This window comes from Protopterus annectens, chromosome 15.part0 (genome assembly GCF_019279795.1).
Source record: "Protopterus annectens isolate FY-2018-M chromosome 15.part0, PAN1.0, whole genome shotgun sequence".
NCBI classification, from domain to species: Eukaryota; Metazoa; Chordata; order Ceratodontiformes; family Protopteridae; genus Protopterus; species Protopterus annectens.
Genome location: NC_056749.1, coordinates 74,551,232 through 74,573,260, shown reverse-complemented (window position 1 = coordinate 74,573,260; position 22,029 = coordinate 74,551,232). Strand labels below are relative to the sequence as shown.

At 42.3% G+C, this 22,029-nt stretch overlaps 1 protein-coding gene and 1 pseudogene across 1 annotated transcript in view; both read left to right on the top strand.

Annotated features, from left to right (window-relative positions):
* Positions 1-22,029, top strand: part of LOC122789789 (multidrug resistance-associated protein 5-like) — a 464,322-nt gene that overhangs the window by 8,929 nt on the left and 433,364 nt on the right. The window lies entirely within an intron of this gene.
* Positions 2,453-2,568, top strand: LOC122790222 (annotated as a pseudogene).

Genomic DNA, 22,029 nt, shown 5'->3' with positions numbered 1-22,029 from the left:
AGCACAGATGACCACGTCTTTATGAATCCACGTCTCTGAATTCCAAATAACACTGAGCTTTGAAAACACTGCGAAAACCATAAAAAGAATCTACGCAATAGTTTTGAAAGTGCTTTTGTAGCAGTCAGTGTCCAAACATACTGAGTACGCTAACTTTAAGGTGACCTACCTTGAAGATAAAGGCAGCATTTGGTTTTACAGGAACATCATGTACCTCTTTACTCTGATGTGGTACAACCTTGTATTGTATTTATTTGGAAATGTGGATGCACAGCGCCCATATCAGGGGATGGAGGGGAATGCAGCTACATTACCATAGCAATGTGTAATGTTTCCCGGAAGTCCATTACAATATCAAGCTCCCCTTAACTAATTTAAGAGAAAGTGCTAGACTTCAAAACAGTTAACTGCTAAGTGAATCCTAACATTAACATTTTGTTTATAATGATCCTTTGTGTAGTCCTTAAGCAAAATTTACTCACACCCCTTTAAAGTGTGTGGAGAGGAAAGTGTTTTAGTCACATTATCTGATATCAGAGAAGTTTATGCTGATCAGAGAAGCTGATAGCAGTTGAGTACAAACCAGTGGCATCAGAGATATTAATCACTCTATTTTTAGGAAGTACAGTGCTATTGTAACAATTCGCGGTGGTGGTGCTGCGGTACTGTTGTCTCCTCACAGCAAGACGTCTCGTTTGATTCTCAGCTAGAGCGTCTTCTGTGGAGACATGTGTAAATGGGCATACCTTCGTTGAAGGTTGTGCATTAGGGCCGGCAACTCAGCACGTAAAAATCAACTGCCAATCATTAGTGGACCGGAGTTCCGCTGTGGCGACCCCTAACTGGGAAAAGCCGAAAGACACAACAACAGTGCTATTATAACAGGCTAGCATGCATTTTTTATTTCTTTTCTTTATAATAATAAATTAGCATAATATGCATTTTAGATGACACATTTTCATTTAAATGGGAGACCATTTAGTAGCATTATTATACACACACACATATATATATATATATATATATATATATATATATATATATAGCCTTAAAATATATTGTTAGATAATTACTGCTAGAGAACACTGGTACTTAATGGGATGCATAAAATCCTCAAGAAAAAAACTGAAAAATATGGTAAAATGAATATCACAAGTTTTGATCGGGTAAAAATCTGTAGAAAGTAAATTATTTCTCTGTATTAAATAGTGCTTGAACTGAAACATATGTGGTGTCAGGAAACAACAAACATTAAACTGATTTGCAACAGGAGGTTGTAAGGAATGGGAAAAAAATGCTATCTTAAAAATATATAAATAAAAATGACAACCTTTTGTCTACAAGTACAAATGCTACCCTGTGCATACAAACACACACACACACACACACACACACACACACACACACACACACACACGCACACACACACACACAGATGCGCACACACACACACACACACACACACACACACACACACACACACACACACACACACACACACACACACACACACACACACACACACACACACACACACACACACACACACACACACACTTAATACAGCATTGGGCTGTGCCTAACACATTCCTGTATGTGTGGTGGAGGTAAGAGCTGTGATAGTCAGGCCTCCCTAGCTTTGTATTACCATTCAGAAAATGCAGGCATTTCAGAAGAAAAGTACAGAACTTGGGGTGCTAATGCATACCTTGTACTGTTTATTTGTAGGTATTTGATCCTGATAGTTACTGAAGCTCGGCTGACTTGTTAATATTTCATCAGTTAATGAATCCAGATTTTGTTACTTCCCATTTGGCTATTAACTTTGTTAAATATCATAGTGGGATCATGGGAGAGAAGAGAAGCTGGCATAATTTAACATTTTGATGGAAGACAGTGATATACTTAAAAGTGGCTATAGTATCTGGTGGGGATATTAACATTTATACAAGAGAAACTATGGGTCGTGGAAGAATATGGACTAGTTCCTTTAAGATGAATTACCTGTGGGCAAGGTGTTGACTTTTGATGTGTACCTGTGCCTTCCCAAGGCTGTGCTAAGAGCTGTAAGGCAGAAGGCATTAGAAAAAGTATCCAGAGGAGTCAGGAGTGTACCTGTGTCAAGGAGAGGCAAACTATGGCCAGAGTATTTGGATCTGAGGTGAGCCTCTGCAGGGAGAAAATAAACAAACAGTGGAAGTCCTGTTAAAAGGGGTGCTGATTGCACAAAACATATGCTGTTTGTAAAGGGCTTTCTTTTATTATTTATCCAGAACATTGCAGGGCATTTGAGACTGTCAGCACCTGTGTTGGCACTAGATCTGAGCATTTGTGCTTCACAGCAAAAATAGTGAACTGTTTGTTTTATACCTATTATATTACCATGTACCTTTTTCTTTATGATGAATGCAGCATAGCCTTTTCTTTTTGGGCAATTAACTACTTTTTCTTAATACTTACCTGGCAGGGGGAATAACATGATCAAGAAGGTGTTTTCCCCATGGTGGAGCTCTTCCATTGCACGGTTTTCATATGTCTGTTGTCAAAATACCGCCATCTGCGGGATGCAGCAGACAGATGAGACTTCAGCTACAGAACATTCTGATTCCATCTGTCACTTCCAAACATAATAATTATTACCTGTAGTAAGTAAAGGAAAGTTGCTTTTCTTAACCCACTGGTGCCATGCTGTTGTGGTGCTGTATGAAGGACCCTGACTTGTGGTTTGGTTTAGAGGTGTGACAGAGATTTAGAGGGATGGCAGGTGGGTGATATTTCAAGCAGGGAAATCTGAACTTATTGAGATGACTATGATAGAGCAGCTTTTGCAAATGATATTTACCCCTGTTGAAATTGTGGTAGCGGTATCAGAGTTATGGCTGCACCACAGACTGTGCCTCTGCTAAAGCTCTTATCCAAAGAAGAATACCTCAAAGTCTGTTTGGACACATTCAGCAGGATAGGCAATATTGGCACCTCAACTCATGGGGTAACCCATCTGTGCTTTCTGGAGTAATGGCTTTAGTAAGGTAAAAATAAAAAAAAGTTAGTATGTCTGTGAGTCATCTCCAAGACTCATGCCCTTAATCTCCATAAGGTTTTGACTTGACCCCAAGGGGCTTAATACTAAAGACACCATATCAAAAATCAAAAATAGTAGTTAATATACAAGGTCAAGCAAGCTTTCTCAACAGTTATTAAGAAGTGGGTATATACTGACTTGAGCTTTAATTGTAGCAGAAGATAATATTGCTGAATAATGCAGTATGGAGAATAAACCAGAAATACCATGTAGACAACCAGAGAGCGTCGCTGCTGGACTCTGGCAGCATGACTACACTGGTCAAATTATGCCGCTCCTTATGTTTGGAGAAAAACAGCCTGTCCATCAGAGTCTATTGATGTTATCTATATTCATGGAGAGATTGTTCACTTAGGAAGACATAGAAATTAAGCTTGGGTTAATCTTACACCTTGTGCCCATAGTCACCTATCTAACCCATGAGATCAGTACTGGCAAAGGCTTCTCATTTTATAATGACTGTTCAAAACAGTGGGAGCATGCAGAGAAAACTGAAGAGTCCAAATTAATCATCAGTCCCTCAGCTGACAGGTTTTAAGGTGGTAGGCATACCGACCAGTCTAGAAACACTCAGGGTCAGGATAGTGGTAGAAAATCCTCTAAAAACTAAAGTGTGGATCAGTTTTCTAAGGGAATGTCAGGACCCCTGCTCATGCACTGCATTTACAGTATAACTAATGTAAGGACCCCTGCCCATGCGCTACATATACAGTGTGACTAATGTGAGGACCCCTGTCCATGCACTACATTTACAGTATAACTAATGTGAGGACCCCTTGTCCATGCAGGCCCGTTGTCCATGCAGTACAATTACAGTGTGCCTAATATGAGGACCCCTGCCCATGTACTACATTTACAGTATAACTAATGTGAGGACCCCTTTCCATTAGCTACATTTACAGTATAACTAATGTGAGGACCCCTGCCCATGAACTACATTTACAGTGTGACTAATGTGAGGACCCCTGCCCATGCACTGCATTTACAGTATAACTAATGTGAGGACCCCTACCCATGCACTACATTTACAGTATAACTAATGTGAGGACCCCTGCCCATGCACTACATTTACAGTATAACTAATGTAAGGACCCCTGCCCATGTACTACATTTACAGTGTAACTAATGTGAGGACCCCTGCCCATGTACTACATATACAGTATAACTAATGTGAGGACCCCTGCCCATGCACTACATTTACAGTATAACTAATGTCAAGACCCCTGCCCATGAACTACATTTACAGTGTGACTAATGTGAGGACCCCTGCCCATGCACTACATTTACAGTATAACTAATGTGAGGACCCCTACCCATGCACTACATTTACAGTATAACTAATGTCAAGACCCCTGCCCATGAACTACATTTACAGTGTGACTAATGTGAGGACCCCTGCCCATGCACTACATTTACAGTATAACTAATGTCAAGACCCCTGCCCATGAACTACATTTACAGTGTGACTAATGTGAGGACCCCTGCCCATGCACTACATTTACAGTGTAACTAATGTGAGGGACCCTACCCATGTACTACATTTACAGTATAACTAATGTGAGGACCCCTGCCCATGAACTACATTTACAGTGTGACTAATGTGAGGACCCCTGCCCATGCACTACATTTACAGTATAACTAATGTGAGGACCCCTACCCATGCACTACATTTACAGTGTAACTAATGTGAGGACTCCTACCCATGCACTACATTTCCAGTATAACTAATGGGAGGACCCCTGTCCATGCACTATATTTACAGTGTAACTAATATGAGGACCCTTGCCCATGCACTGCATTTACAGTGTGAATAATGTGAGGACCCCTGCCCATTCACTACATTTACAGTGTGATTAATGTAAGGACCCCTGCCCATGCACTACATTTTTATTGTGACTAATGTGAGGACCCCTGCCAATGCACTACATTAACAGTATAACTAATGTGAGGACCCCTGCCCATGCACTACATTTACAGTATAACTAATGTGAGGACCCCTGCCCATGTACTACATATACAGTATAACTAATGTGAGGACCCCTGCCCATGCACTACATTTACAGTATAACTAATGTCAAGACCCCTGCCCATGAACTACATTTACAGTGTGACTAATGTGAGGACCCCTGCCCATGCACTACATTTACAGTATAACTAATATGAGGACCCTTGCCCATGCACTGCATTTACAGTGTGAATAATGTGAGGACCCCTGCCCATTCACTACATTTACAGTGTGATTAATGTAAGGACCCCTGCCCATGCACTACATTTTTATTGTGACTAATGTGAGGACCCCTGCCAATGCACTACATTAACAGTATAACTAATGTGAAGACCCCTGCCCATGCACTATATTTACAGTATACCTAATGTGAGGACCCCTGTCCATGCACAACATTTACAGTGTGACTAATGTGAGGACCCCTACCCATGTACTATATTTTAAGTATAAGTAATGTGAGGACCCCTGCCCATGCACTACATTTACAATGTAACAATCTGAGGATGCATGCCTATGCACTACATTTACAGTATAAGTAATAGGAGGACCCCTGCCCATGCACTACATTTACAGTGTGACTAATGTGAGGACCCCTACCCGTGCACTACATTTACTGTAAAAGTAATGTGAGGACCCCTGCCCATGCACTACATTTACCGTATAAATAATGTGAGGACCCCTGACCATGCACTACCTTTACAGTGTGACTAATGTGAGGACCCCTGCCCATGCAGTACATTTACAGTGTGAATAATGTGAGGACCCTTGTCCGTGCACAGCCTTTACAGTGTACCTAATGTGAGGACCCCTGTACATGCACTAAATTTTAAGTATACGTAATGTGAGGACCCCTGCCCATGCACTACATTTACAGTGTGACTAATGTGAGGACCCCTGCCCATGCACTGCATTTAGAGTGGAACTAATGGCAGGACCCTTGCTCATGCATTACATTTACAGTTTGACTAATATGAGGACCCCTGCCCAACTACTACATTTACTGTGAGGACCCCTGCCCATGCACTACATTTACAGTGTGACTAATGTGAGGACCCCTACCCATGTACTACATTTACTGTAAAAGTAATGTGAGGATCCCTGCCCATGCACTACATTTACAGTGTGACTAATGCGTGGCCCCCTGCCCATGCACTACCTTTACATTGTGACTAATCTAAGGACCCTTGCCCATGCACTATATTTTAAGTATAAGTAATGTGAGGACCCCTGCCCATGCACGAAAATTACATTGTGACTAATGTGAGGACCCCTGCCCATGCACTACATTTACAGTGTGACTAATGTGAGGACCCCTACCCATGTACTACATTTACTGTAAAAGTAATGTGAGGACCCCTGCCCATGCACTACATTTACTGTATAAGTAATGTGAGGACCCCTGCCCATGCACCACATTTACAGTGTGACTAATGCGTGGCCCCCTGCCCATGCACTACCTTTACATTGTGACTAATCTAAGGACCCTTGCCCATGCACTATATTTTAAGTATAAGTAATGTGAGGACCCCTGCCCATGCACGAAAATTACATTGTGACTAATGTGAGGACCCCTGCCCATGCACTACATTTACAGTGTGACTAATGTGAGGACCCCTGCCCATGCACTGCATTTAGAGTGGAACTAATGGCAGGACCCTTGCCCATGCATTACATTTACAGTGTGACTAATATGAGGACCCCTGCCCAACTACTACATTTACTGTGAGGACCCCTGCCCATGCACTACATTTACAGTGTGACTAATGTGAGGACCCCTACCCATGTACTACATTTACTGTAAAAGTAATGTGAGGATCCCTGCCCATGCACTACATTTACAGTGTGACTAATGCGTGGCCCCCTGCCCATGCACTACCTTTACATTGTGACTAATCTAAGGACCCTTGCCCATGCACTATATTTTAAGTATAAGTAATGTGAGGACCCCTGCCCATGCACGAAAATTACATTGTGACTAATGTGAGGACCCCTGCCCATGCACTACATTTACAGTGTGACTAATGTGAGGACCCCTACCCATGTACTACATTTACTGTAAAAGTAATGTGAGGACCCCTGCCCATGCACTACATTTACTGTATAAGTAATGTGAGGACCCCTGCCCATGCACCACATTTACAGTGTGACTAATGCGTGGCCCCCTGCCCATGCACTACCTTTACATTGTGACTAATCTAAGGACCCTTGCCCATGCACTATATTTTAAGTATAAGTAATGTGAGGACCCCTGCCCATGCACGAAAATTACATTGTGACTAATGTGAGGACCCCTGCCCATGCACTACATTTACAGTGTGACTAATGTGAGGACCCCTACCCATGTACTACATTTACTGTAAAAGTAATGTGAGGACCCCTGCCCATGCACTACATTTACTGTATAAGTAATGTGAGGACCCCTGCCCATGCACCACATTTACAGTGTGACTAATGTGTGGCCCCCTGCCCATGCACTACCTTTACATTGTGACTAATCTAAGGACCCTTGCCCATGCACTATATTTTAAGTATAAGTAATGTGAGGACCCCTGCCCATGCACGAAAATTACATTGTGACTAATGTGAGGACCCCTGCCCATGCACCACATTTACATTGTGACTAATGCGTGGCCCCCTGCCCATGCACTACCTTTACATTGTGACTAATCTAAGGACCCTTGCCCATGCACTATATTTTAAGTATAAGTAATGTGAGGACCCCTGCCCATGCATGAAAATTACATTGTGACTAATGTGAGGACCCCTGCCCATGCACCACATTTACAGTGTGACTAATGCGTGGCCCCCTGCCCATGCACTACCTTTACATTGTGACTAATCTAAGGACCCTTGCCCATGCACTATATTTTAAGTATAAGTAATGTGAGGACCCCTGCCCATGCACGAAAATTACAGTGTGACTTATGTGAGGACACTTGCCCATGCACTACACTTACAGTGTGACTAATGTAAGGACCCTTGTCCATGCACTATATTTTTAAGTATAAGTAATGTGAGGACCCCTACCCATGCACTACATTTACAGTGTAACTAATGTGAGGACCCTTGCCCATGCACTGCATTTACAGTAGAAGTAATGTGAAGACTCTTTCCCATGCACTACATTTACAGTGTGACTAATGTGAGGACCCCTACCCATGCACTATATTTTTAAGTATAAGTAATGCGAGGACCCTTGTCCATGCACTACATTTACAGTGTGACTAATGTGAGGACCCCTGCCCATTCACTACATTTACAGTGTGACTAATGTGAGGACCCCTACCCATGTACTATATTTTAAGTATAAGTAATGTGAGGACCCCTGCCCATTCACTACATTTACAGTGTGATTAATGTAAGGACCCCTGCCCATGCACTACATTTTTATTGTGACTAATGTGAGGACCCCTGCCAATGCACTACATTAACAGTATAACTAATGTGAAGACCCCTGCTCATGCACTATATTTACAGTATACCTAATGTGATGACCCCTGTCCATGCACAACATTTACAGTGTGACTAATGTGAGGACCCCTACCCATGTACTATATTTTAAGTATAAGTAATGTGAGGACCCCTGCCCATTCACTACATTTACAGTGTGATTAATGTAAGGACCCCTGCCCATGCACTACATTTTTATTGTGACTAATGTGAGGACCCCTGCACATGCACTACATTTACAGTGTAACTAATGTGAAGACCCCTGCCCATGCACTATATTTACAGTATACCTAATGTGAGGACCCCTGTCCATGCACAACATTTACAGTGTGACTAATGTGAGGACCCCTACCCATGTACTATATTTTAAGTATAAGTAATGTGAGGACCCCTGCCCATGCACTGCATTTACAGTATAAGTAATGTGAAGACCCTTTCCCATGCACTACATTTACAGTGTGACTAATGTGAGGACCCCTACCCATGCACTATATTTACAGTGTGACTAATGTGAGGACCCTTGCCCATGCACTGCATTTACAGTATAAGTAATGTGAAGACCCTTTCCCATGCACTACATTTGCAGTGTGACTAATGTGAGGACCCCTACCCATGCACTATATTTTAAGTCTAAGTAATGTAAGGACCCCTGCCCATGCACTGCATTTACAGTATAACTATTGTGAGGACCCCTGTCCATGCACTACATTTACAGTGTGACTAATGTGAGGACCCTTGCCCATGCACTGCATTTACAGTATAAGTAATGTGAGGACCCCTGCCCATGCACTACATTTACGGTGTAACTAATGTGAGGACCTATGCCCATGCACTACATTTACAGTGTGACTAATGTGAGGACCCCTGCCCATGCACTACATTTAATGTGTAGCTAATCTGAGGACCCCTGCTCATGCACTATATTTACAGTGTAACTAATGTGAGGACCCCTGCCCATGCACTACATTTACAGTGTAACTAATGTGAGGACCCCTGCCCATGCACTACATTTACAGTGTAACTAATCTGAGGACCTCTGCCCATGCACTACATTTACAGTGCAACTAATGTGAGGACCCCTGCCCATGCACTACGTTTACAGTGTGACTAATGACAGGACCCCTGCCCATGTACTACATTTACATGATTACTAAAGTGAAGGCCTTTGCCCATGCACTAAATTTACAGTATAAGTAATGTGAGGACCCCTGGCCATGAACTACATTTACAGTATAAGTAATGTGAGGACCCCTGCCCATGCACTAGATTTACAGTGTAACTAATGTGAGGACCCCTGGCCATGTACTACATATACAGTGTAACTAAACTGAGGACCCCTGACCATGCACTATATTTACTGTATAAGTAATGTGAGGACCCCTGCCCATGCACTACATTTACAGTGTAACTAAACTGAGGACCCCTACCCATGCACTACATTTACAGTATAACTAATGTGAGGACCCCTGTCCATGCACTACATTTACAGTGGAACTAAACTGAGGACCCCTGACCATGCACTATATTTACTGTATAAGTAATGTGAGGACCCCTGCCCATGCACTACATTTACAGTGTAACTAAACTGAGGACCCCTACCCATGCACTACATTTACAGTATAACTAATGTGAGGACCCCTGTCCATGCACTACATTTACAGTGTAACTAAACTGAGGACCCCTACCCATGCACTACATTTACAGTATAACTAATGTGAGGACCCCTGTCCATGCACTACATTTACAGTGTAACTAATGTGAGGGACCCTACCTATGCACTACATTTACAGTAGAAGTAACATGAGGACCCCTGCCCATGCACTGCATTTACAGTATAACTAATGTGAGGACCCCTGTCCATGCACTACATTTACAGTGTGAGTAATGTGAGGACCCCTGCCCATGCACTGCATTTACAGTATAACTAATGTGAGGACCCCTGTCCATGCACTACATTTACAGTATAACTAATGTGAGGACCCCTGTCCATGCACTACATTTACAGTATAACTAATGTGAGGACCCCTGCCCATGCACTACATTTACAGTGTAACTAATGTGAGGGACCCTACCTATGCACTACATTTACAGTAGAAGTAACATGAGGACCCCTGTCCATGCACTGCATTTACAGTATAACTAATGTGAGGGACCCTACCTATGCACTACATTTACAGTAGAAGTAACATGAGGACCCCTGCCCATGCACTGCATTTACAGTATAACTAATGTGAGGACCCCTGTCCATGCACTACATTTACAGTGTAACTAATGTGAGGACCCCTGTCCATGCACTACATTTACAGTATAACTAATGTGAGGACCCCTACCCATGCACTACATTTACAGTGTAACTAAACTGAGGACCCCTACCCATGCACTACATTTACAGTATAACTAATGTGAGGACCCCTGTCCATGCACTGCATTTACAGTATAACTAATGTGAGGACCCCTGTCCATGCACTACATTTACAGTGTAACTAATGTGAGGACCCCTGTCCATGCACTACATTTACAGTATAACTAATGTGAGGGACCCTACCTATGCACTACATTTACAGTGTAACTAAACTGAGGACCCCTACCCATGCACTACATTTACAGTATAACTAATGTGAGGACCCCTGTCCATGCACTACATTTACAGTGTAACTAATGTGAGGGACCCTACCTATGCACTACATTTACAGTAGAAGTAACATGAGGACCCCTGCTCATGCACTGCATTTACAGTATAACTAATGTGAGGACCCCTGTCCATGCACTACATTTACAGTGTAACTAATGTGAGGACCCCTGCACATGCACTGCATTTACAGTATAACTAATGTGAGGACCCTTGTCCATGCACTACATTTACAGTGTAACTAATGTGAGGACCCCTGCACATGCACTGCATTTACAGTATAACTAATGTGAGGACCCCTGTCCATGCACTGCATTTACAGTATAACGAATGTGAGGACCCCTGTCCATGCACTACATTTACAGTGTAACTAATGTGAGGACCCCTGCACATGCACTGCATTTACAGTATAACTAATGTGAGGACCCCTGTCCATGCACTGCATTTACAGTATAACTAATGTGAGGATCCCTGTCCATGCACTGCATTTACAGTATAACTAATGTGAGGACCCCTGTCCATGCACTACATTTACAGTGTAACTAAACTGAGGACCCCTGCCCATGCACTACATTTACAGTATAACTAATGTGAGGGACCCTACCTATGCACTACATTTACAGTAGAAGTAACATGAGTACCCCTGCCCATGCACTGCATTTACAGTATAACTAATGTGAGGACCCCTGTCCATGCACTACATTTACAGTGTAACTAATGTGAGGACCCCTGTCCATGCACTACATTTACAGTATAACTAATGTGAGGACCCCTACCCATGCACTACATTTACAGTGTAACTAAACTGAGGACCCCTACCCATGCACTACATTTACAGTATAACTAATGTGAGGACCCCTGCCCATGCACTACCATTTACAGTATAACTAATGTGAGGACCCCTGCCCATGCACTATATTTACAGTGTAACTAATGTGAGGACCCCTGCCCATGCACTACATTTACAGTAGAAGTAACATGAGGACCCCTGCCCATGCACTGCATTTACAGTATAACTAATGTGAGGACCCCTGTCCATGCACTACATTTACAGTGTAACTAAACTGAGGACCCCTACCCATGCACTACATTTACAGTATAACTAATGTGAGGACCCCTGTCCATGCACTACATTTACAGTGTAACTAATGTGAGGGACCCTACCTATGCACTACATTTACAGTAGAAGTAACATGAGGACCCCTGCCCATGCACTGCATTTACAGTATAACTAATGTGAGGACCCCTGTCCATGCACTACATTTACAGTGTAACTAATGTGAGGGACCCTACCTATGCACTACATTTACAGTGTAACTAATGTGAGGGACCCTACCTATGCACTACATTTACAGTAGAAGTAACATGAGGACCCCTGCCCATGCACTGCATTTACAGTATAACTAATGTGAGGACCCCTGTCCATGCACTACATTTACAGTGTAACTAAACTGAGGACCCCTACCCATGCACTACATTTACAGTATAACTAATGTGAGGACCCCTGTCCATGCACTACATTTACAGTGTAACTAAACTGAGGACCCCTACCCATGCACTACATTTACAGTATAACTAATGTGAGGACCCCTGTCCATGCACTACATTTACAGTGTAACTAATGTGAGGGACCCTACCTATGCACTACATTTACAGTAGAAGTAACATGAGGACCCCTGCCCATGCACTGCATTTACAGTATAACTAATGTGAGGACCCCTGTCCATGCACTACATTTACAGTGTAACTAAACTGAGGACCCCTACCCATGCACTACATTTACAGTATAACTAATGTGAGGACCCCTGTCCATGCACTACATTTACAGTATAACTAATGTGAGGGACCCTACCTATGCACTACATTTACAGTAGAAGTAACATGAGGACCCCTGCCCATGCACTGCATTTACAGTATAACTAATGTGAGGACCCCTGTCCATGCACTGCATTTACAGTATAACTAATGTGAGGACCCCTACCCATGTACTACATTTACAGTATAACTAATGTGTAGACCCTTGCTCATGCACTACATTTACAGTGTAACTAATCTGAGGACCCCTGTCCATGTGCTACAGTTACAGTGCAACTATTGTGAGGACCCCTGCCCATGAACTACATTTACAGTGTGACTAATGTGAGGACCCCTGCCCATGCACTACATTTACAGTGTGAGTAATGTGAGGACCCTACCTATGCACTACATTTACAGTGTAACTAAACTGAGGACCCCTACCCATGCACTGCATTTACAGTATAACTAATGTGAGGACCCCTACCCATGCACTACATTTACAGTATAACTAATGTGAGGGACCCTGCCCATGCACTACATTTACAGTGTAACTAAACTGAGGACCCCTACCCATGCACTAGATTTACAGTATAACTAATGTGAGGACCCCTGTCCATGCACTACATTTACAGTGTAACTAATGTGAGGGACCCTACCTATGCACTACATTTACAGTAGAAGTAACATGAGGACCCCTGCCCATGCACTGCATTTACAGTATAACTAATGTGAGGACCCCTGTCCATGCACTACATTTACAGTGTAACTAAACTGAGGACCCCTACCCATGCACTACATTTACAGTATAACTAATGTGAGGGACCCTACCTATGCACTACATTTACAGTAGAAGTAACATGAGGACCCCTGCCCATGCACTGCATTTACAGTATAACTAATGTGAGGGACCCTACCTATGCACTACATTTACAGTGTAACTAAACTGAGGACCCCTACCCATGCACTGCATTTACAGTATAACTAATGTGAGGACCCCTACCCATGCACTACATTTACAGTGTAACTAATGTGAGGGACCCTACCTATGCACTACATTTACAGTAGAAGTAACATGAGGACCCCTGCCCATGCACTGCATTTACAGTATAACTAATGTGAGGACCCCTGCCCATGCACTACATTTACAGTGTAACTAAACTGAGGACCCCTACCCATGCACTATATTTACAGTATAAGTAATGTGAGGACCCCTGCACATGCACTATATTTACAGAGTGACTAATGTGAGGACCCCTGCCCATGTGCTATGTTAACAGTGTTACTAATGTGAGGGCCGTTGCCCATGCACTTACATTTACATTGTAAATAATATGAGGACCCCTGCTCTTGTACTACATTTACAGTGTGACTAATGTGAGGACCCCTACCCGTGCACTACATTTACTGTAAAAGTAATGTGAGGACCCCTGCCCATGCACTACATTTACCGTATAAATAATGTGAGGACCCCTGTCCATGCACTACATTTACAGTATAACTATTGTGAGGCCCCCTGTCCATGCACTGCATTTAGAGTGTAACTAATGCGAGACCCCCTGTCCATGCACTATATTTACATTGTGACTAATATGAGGACCCCTACCCATGCACTATATTTACTCAAGCTCAATGTCAAAAAGTGCATTGTCATCCCTTTTGGTAAAAACTATGTACCCATGAACTACCACAAAGGCGGTAGTCTACTTAACTCCAAAAGTGTGATAAGAGACGTTGGGACACAGCTGGACAGTAGTCTCTCCTTTGATAATCACATCACCACGGTAGTCAGGAAATCCTTCTACGCGGCACACCTCATCACAAAAGGTTTCTCATCCAGGAAAAAAAGAGGTCATTGTTCCCCTCTATTCATCACTCATTAGACCCATTATAGAGTACAACACCCCTTTTGGTATGTACCTCACAAGGCACCTACAACAACTGGAAAGGCCACAGAAATACCCCACAAAGAGGATTATCAGTGTCAAACAGATGCCCTATGCAGACTGTCTGAAAAAACTCCAGCTTTATTCTGTTGCATATTGCCTACTCAGAGGTGATCTCTGCCTCACATACAAAGCTTTGTCAAACCCAGAGCTGTTGGACATGCTCCACATAAAGAAATCCCAATCCCTCCAAGCTACACGCTCTAGGGACCTAAACCTTGTCACCACAATAAACAGAACATGCTGGAGGGATAGATTCCTGTCCCAGAGACTTCTCATACTCTGGAACAAACTACCTATCTGTATCAAACAAAGCTCCTCATTAGCACTCTTCAAGAAAAATCTTGATGATTGGATGGGAGATAGGAAATTCACCGCGGGGATCACTTCTGTGACTCTGCTTGACAGGATGACAGGAGCACAGGAAAATAATTTTCTTGGGTGGCAAAAGCCAGGGTAACGTTTGGCTAGGCTTATATAGGCCCTTAGGGCCAATAGCCTAGTACCTACTTATTAACCGAAGAACCTATAAATAATGTGAGGACCCTTGCCCATGCACTACATTTACAATATAAGTAATATAAGGACCATTGTTCATGCACTACATTTACAGTCTGCTAATGTGAGGACTCCTGCCCCTGCACTATATTTAAAGTATAAGTAATGTGAGGACCCCTGCCCATGTACTACATATACAGTGTGAATAATGTGAGGACCCCTGCCCATTCACTACATTTACAATATAAGTAATATAAGGACCATTGTTCATGCACTACATTTACAATATAAGTAATATAAGGACCATTGTTCATGCACTACATTTACAATATAAGTAATATAAGGACCATTGTTCATGCACTACATTTACAGTCTGCTAATGTGAGGACTCCTGCCCCTGCACTATATTTAAAGTATAAGTAATGTGAGGACCCTTGCCTATGCACTACAGTTACAGTGTGAGTAATGTGAAGACCCCTGCACATGCACTACATTTACAGTACGACTAATGTGAAGACCCCTGCCCATGCACAGCATTTACAGTATAACTAATGTGTAGACCCTTGCTCATGCACTACATTTACAGTGTAACTAATCTGAGGACCCCTGTCCATGTGCTACAGTTACAGTGCAACTATTGTGAGGACCCCTGCCCATGAACTACATTTACAGTGTGACTAATGTGAGGACCCCTGCCCATGCACTACATTTACAGTGTGAGTAATGTGAGGACCCCTGCACATGCACTACATTTACAGTATAACTAATGTGAGGACCCCTGCCCATGCACTGCATTTACAGTGTGAATAATGTGAGGACCCCTACCTGTGCACTAAATTTACTGTATAAATAATGTGAGGCCCCTTGTCCATGTATTACATTTACAGTGTAACTAATGTGAGGACCCCTGCGCTATATTTAAAGTATAAATAATGTGAGGACCCCTGCCCATGCACTACATTTACAGTATAACTAATGTGAGGACCCCTGCCCATGCACTACATTAACAGTATAACTAATGTGAGGACCCCTGTCCATGCACTACATTTACAGTATAACTAATGTGAGGACCCCTGCCCATGCACTGCATTTACAGTGTAACTAATGTGAGGACCCCTGTCCATGCACTGCATTTACAATATAACTAATGTGAGGACCCCTGTCCATGCACTGCATTTACAGTATAACTAATGTGAGGACCCCTGTCCATGCACTACATTTACAGTGTAACTAAACTGAGGACCCCTACCCATGCACTACATTTACAGTATAACTAATGTGAGGACCCCTGTCCATGCACTACATTTACAGTGTGACTAATGTGAGGGACCCTACCTATGCACTACATTTACAGTAGAAGTAACATGAGGACCCCTGCCCATGCACTGCATTTACAGTGTAACTAATGTGAGGACCCCTGTCCATGCACTGCATTTACAATATAACTAATGTGAGGACCCCTGTCCATGCACTGCATTTACAGTATAACTAATGTGAGGACCCCTGTCCATGCACTACATTTACAGTGTAACTAAACTGAGGACCCCTACCCATGCACTACATTTACAGTATAACTAATGTGAGGACCCCTGTCCATGCACTACATTTACAGTGTGACTAATGTGAGGGACCCTACCTATGCACTACATTTACAGTAGAAGTAACATGAGGACCCCTGACCATGCACTACATTTAAAGTATAAATAATGTGAGGACCCCTGCACATGCACTACATTTAAAGTATAAATAATGTGAGGACCCCTGTCCATGCACTGCATTTACAGTGTGACTAATGTGAGGACCCCTACCCATGCACTACATTTACAGTATAGCTAATGTGAGGACCCCTGTCCATGCACTGCATTTACAGTATAACTAATGTGAGGACCCCTGCCCATGTACTATATTTAAAGTATAAATAATGTGAGGACCCCTGTCCATGCACTACATTTACAGTATAGCTAATGTGAGGACCCCTGTCCATGCACTATATTTAAAGTATAAATAATGTGAGGACCCCTGTCCATGCACTACATTTACAGTATAGCTAATGTGAGGACCCCTGTCCATGCACTGCATTTACAATATAACTAATGTGAGGACCTCTGTCCATGCACTATATTTACAGTGTAACTAATGTGAGGACCCCTACCCATGCACTACATTTACAGTGTAACTAAACTGAGGACCCCTACCCATGGACTACATTTACAGTGTAACTAATGTGAGGGACCCTACCTATGCACTACATTTACAGTATAACTAATGTGAGGACCCCTGTCCATGCACTACATTTACAGTGTAACTAATGTGAGGACCCCTACCCATGCACTACATTTACAGTGTAACTAAACTGAGGACCCCTACCCATGGACTACATTTACAGTGTAACTAATGTGAGGGACCCTACCTATGCACTACATTTACAGTATAACTAATGTGAGGACCCCTGTCCATGCACTACATTTACAGTGTAACTAATGTGAGGGACCCTACCTATGCACTACATTTACAGTAGAAGTAACATGAGGACCCCTGCCCATGCACTGCATTTACAGTATAACTAATGTGAGGGACCCTACCTATGCACTACATTTACAGTGTAACTAATGTGAGGGACCCTACCTATGCACTACATTTACAGTATAACTAATGTGAGGACCCCTGTCCATGCACTACATTTACAGTGTAACTAATGTGAGGACCCCTGCCCATGTACTACATATACAGTATAACTAATGTGAGGACCCCTGTCCATGCACTACATTTACAGTATAACTAATGTGAGGACCCCTGTTCATGCACTACATTTACAGTGTAACTAATGTGAGGGACCCTACCTATGCACTACATTTACAGTAGAAGTAACATGAGGACCCCTGCCCATGCACTGCATTTACAGTATAACTAATGTGAGGGACCCTACCTATGCACTACATTTACAGTATAACTAATGTGAGGACCCCTACCTATGCACTACATTTACAGTATAACTAATGTGAGGACCCCTGCCCATGTACTACATTTACAATGTGAGTGATGTGAGGACCCTTGCCCATGCACTATATTTAAAGTATTAGTAATGTGAGGACCCCTTGCCCATGAATTACATTTACAGTGTGACTAATGTGAGGACCCCTGTCCATGTACTACATTTACAGTGTGACTAATGTGAGGACCCTTGCCCATGCAGTAAATTTAGAGTATAGCTAATGTTAGGACCCCTGACGATGCACTACGTTTACTGTGTTAATCATCAACAGAAGTAGGGGTCAGTGGATACACAAAGTTGATGTCCCAGAGAACTCAGATTAGGACAGTAGTACAGGATAGAGAAGTGCATAAAGGAAAGAGAAAGAAGTTTCTCTTTACCTGTGGGGGACACTGCTGAAATCCTTTGGAATGAGTTACTCTTCCTCAGAGAAAAGTAAGCCATGGAAATCCCTGTACCTACCTTTGTGGGAGGGAAGGTAGAGCCTTCTACCTGTTAAGCATTAAAGACCGAGGATAATAGTATGGCTTCAAAGAGGTCAACTGAGTTCCGTTAAGGCCCACTGGGATGATGGAATGTTGAGTCATGCTAGAGAAAACATTTCCAGGGTAGTGGTGGAAGAGTCCATCATTGACTCCCTCATCTGATTCTTGTTTTGAGCTGAATAATGACTTGATGTTTAGGGTGACAAAGAATAAGAAGAACTTGCATGGCAGTTGTTAGTGCCAGGGACATTTAGGAGTATGGTCTTGACAGTGGCAAAGAGGCATGTGTTAGGGGGTTATGTGGGCATATGGATAAAACCAAGTAATAGTCTTAGTTACAATGTACTGGCGAAGTGTCACTAACACACAGGCTTTAGTGATGTAGTAATACCAATGCCCAAAACTGAAGTTCCTTTCAAGAGACATATTTTGGATATTGTGGGGCTAATATTCAGGTCTAGCAATGGTCGCCAGTACATTCTGGTTCTGTTAGACCATGTTGCCAAGTTCCTTGAGGACATTTCCCTTCAGAAAGCTAACTCCAAGACCATAGCAAAAGAACTTTGATGTTATATTCCTGAGTAGGTATTCCAAAGGAAATTCTGATGTAGCAAGGCACACATATTATGCCTAAAGCTATGTGGCACCTTTGCCATAGTTTTAAGGTAAAATACTTAAGTATATTGATTTATCAACCTAAAAGTGATCATTTATTGAAATATTTTAATAGAACTCTAACATCTGTGGAGAAAGGTAGAAAAAACTAAAACCAACTTTTGCATATTTCATGTTTTCAGACCAGGAAGTGCCCAGGCCTCCACTGGACCCTGTTGATTTACCCCTTGGAAATGTTGCCTGATAGATGCCCAAGAGGGCTTGTAGATAGTCAAAGAGACATGCAAAGAATAGGAAATGCCCTTTAGAAGTGCTGGTTCATAAACCAAATGGTACTGTCTGATTCTGCAATGACTTTCAGTGATGTAATCGCATCTCCAAGCTTGACAGCTACCTTATTCCTCAGGCAGGAGACCTTGCAGAGTGGTTAGAGAAGGCTAACTTTTAAACTGTCCTGGATTTTATGAAAGGATGCTGGTTTTGATGGACAATTTCACTGTACCATCCTGCTGTTTCACCTCCATGAAGCCTTTGCTACATTCCAACAGTTGCTGGACCATGTGCTGAGGTCTCGCTATCATTATACTGTGGTTTGTTTGGATGATATACTCATCTGCTCAGCTGACTGGGATTTGTATCTTCCCTTAGGCCAGACCATTTTAGATTCCATAGGGCAGGCTGGGCTCCAGTCTGCAAAATATGGATGGCCGAGGTGCAGTATCTCATTTATGTAACTGGAAGGGGATAAATAAAAGTCAAAAGGAAAAAGCAGAAGCTATTAAGGAGTGGCCAACTCCCTAAACAAAGCAAGAGCCTTTTTAGGACTTGTTAGTTATTAAAGAAAGTTTGTTTCTCAGTTTGCTTCTACAGCATGTCCTCTTACAGACCTCACTAAGTTAAAACTACTTGAACAAGTTGAATGCACACTGGCATCTGAGGGAACCTTTCCAGAACTTAAAGAGAAGCAGTTGTAATGTTCCCAAATTCTCCAAGCCATTAATTGTCCTTACAGACACTTCCAAAGTGGGGTAAGGGCGGTTGAGAATGAGGAACTCATGCTGTGCTACCCAAGCTGTTATTTAAGTAAAAAGCTAACCAAGGCAGAGAGCAGACATTCTGCAACTGAGAGTTAGTGTGTGACTATTAAATGGGCCTCTGTGTCCCTAAATTAGGATTTACTGGGCAGGGGATTCACTCTCGCTGCAGATCATGCCTCCCTGAAGTGTCTGCACCAACAAAAGGAAGGCAATGCTCAGCTCTTGCAGGTGGGCCCTGGCACTCCAGGTTTTACATTTCTTCATAAAACACCATCCTGGTGTTTACTACCTCAGTGTTGACAGCCTACAGACTTTCCATGGTTTTGAAGTTGGAGCGTTTAAAGTGTTTGGGTCATCTGTATCATAGCATTGTAGTTCCACCAATACAGAGCTTAGGAAAGATTAGATACAAGCATAATTTTATTTAATTTAATGTTTCAGTGGAAGCCAGTGGTATTACTTAAATGTAGTGTAATGTTTCAGTGGAAGCAAGTGGTATTAATTTAATTTTCAGTGGAAGCCAGTGGTACTAATTTAATATTTCAGTGGGAGCCAGTGGTCTGAATTTAATGTAATGTTTCAGTGAAAGCCAGTGGTATTAATTTAATTGAATTGAGTTTTCAATGGAAGCCAGTGGTCTTAATTTAATTAAATTTAATGTTTCAGTGGAAGCCAGTAGTATTACTTTAATTTAGTGCAATGTTTCGGTGGCATATTTAGAAGGGAGTTTAACATTTGGCAGGAAAACAGAACATTTGTACAAGAAAAGGGATGGGTCCTTTTAACAAGAATTACCCGCAGGCAAGGTAATTAGTTTGCATTTTATGCCTGTATCTTCTTCATACCAGGCTAAGAGCAGTGTGGCAAAAGTCACTGGAACAAGGATCCAGTGGGCTACAGAATGCAGCTATGTGAAGGAGAGATGAACCAATACTAGAGCATTCAGCTCTGAGACGTATCTATATGAAGAGATCATAGAATCAGCGGAAGTTCTCATAAGAGCGATATTGATTTTACAAAGCTGAGGATGTTTGCAAAATGCTTTCTCATATTACTTACCAGAACATGGAAATGGAGTTGGGAGTGTTAGCACCACTGTTTGTTTTGTATGTTTGCATGAGAGCTGAGCGTTTGTGTTTTACAGTAGAAAGACTAAACCGTTTGGTTTGATTGTAGCTCTTATATCACTGCATCCGTTTTCTGAATTGACAGTAGAGTGCTTATTCTTAAACGAACTGCAAATTGTCTGTTGTCTACATAATGCAACTCATTCTGGGTAAATTGTTTCAGAGAAGTTGTGTTTAGTAACTTCTCATTCTAGTGGTCACCTACCACTCCGAAACATTAATTTCTCTTGAAAATGTTTCATTGTAAATTCAACAAACTTTCAAAAAGGTATAGTAATCATGAACCAAGAAAACAGTGACTTTACTTAGAAAAAATAATGCACATAGTAAGTCTCCATTTGTTCTTACTGATGATATTTTCTAACATTT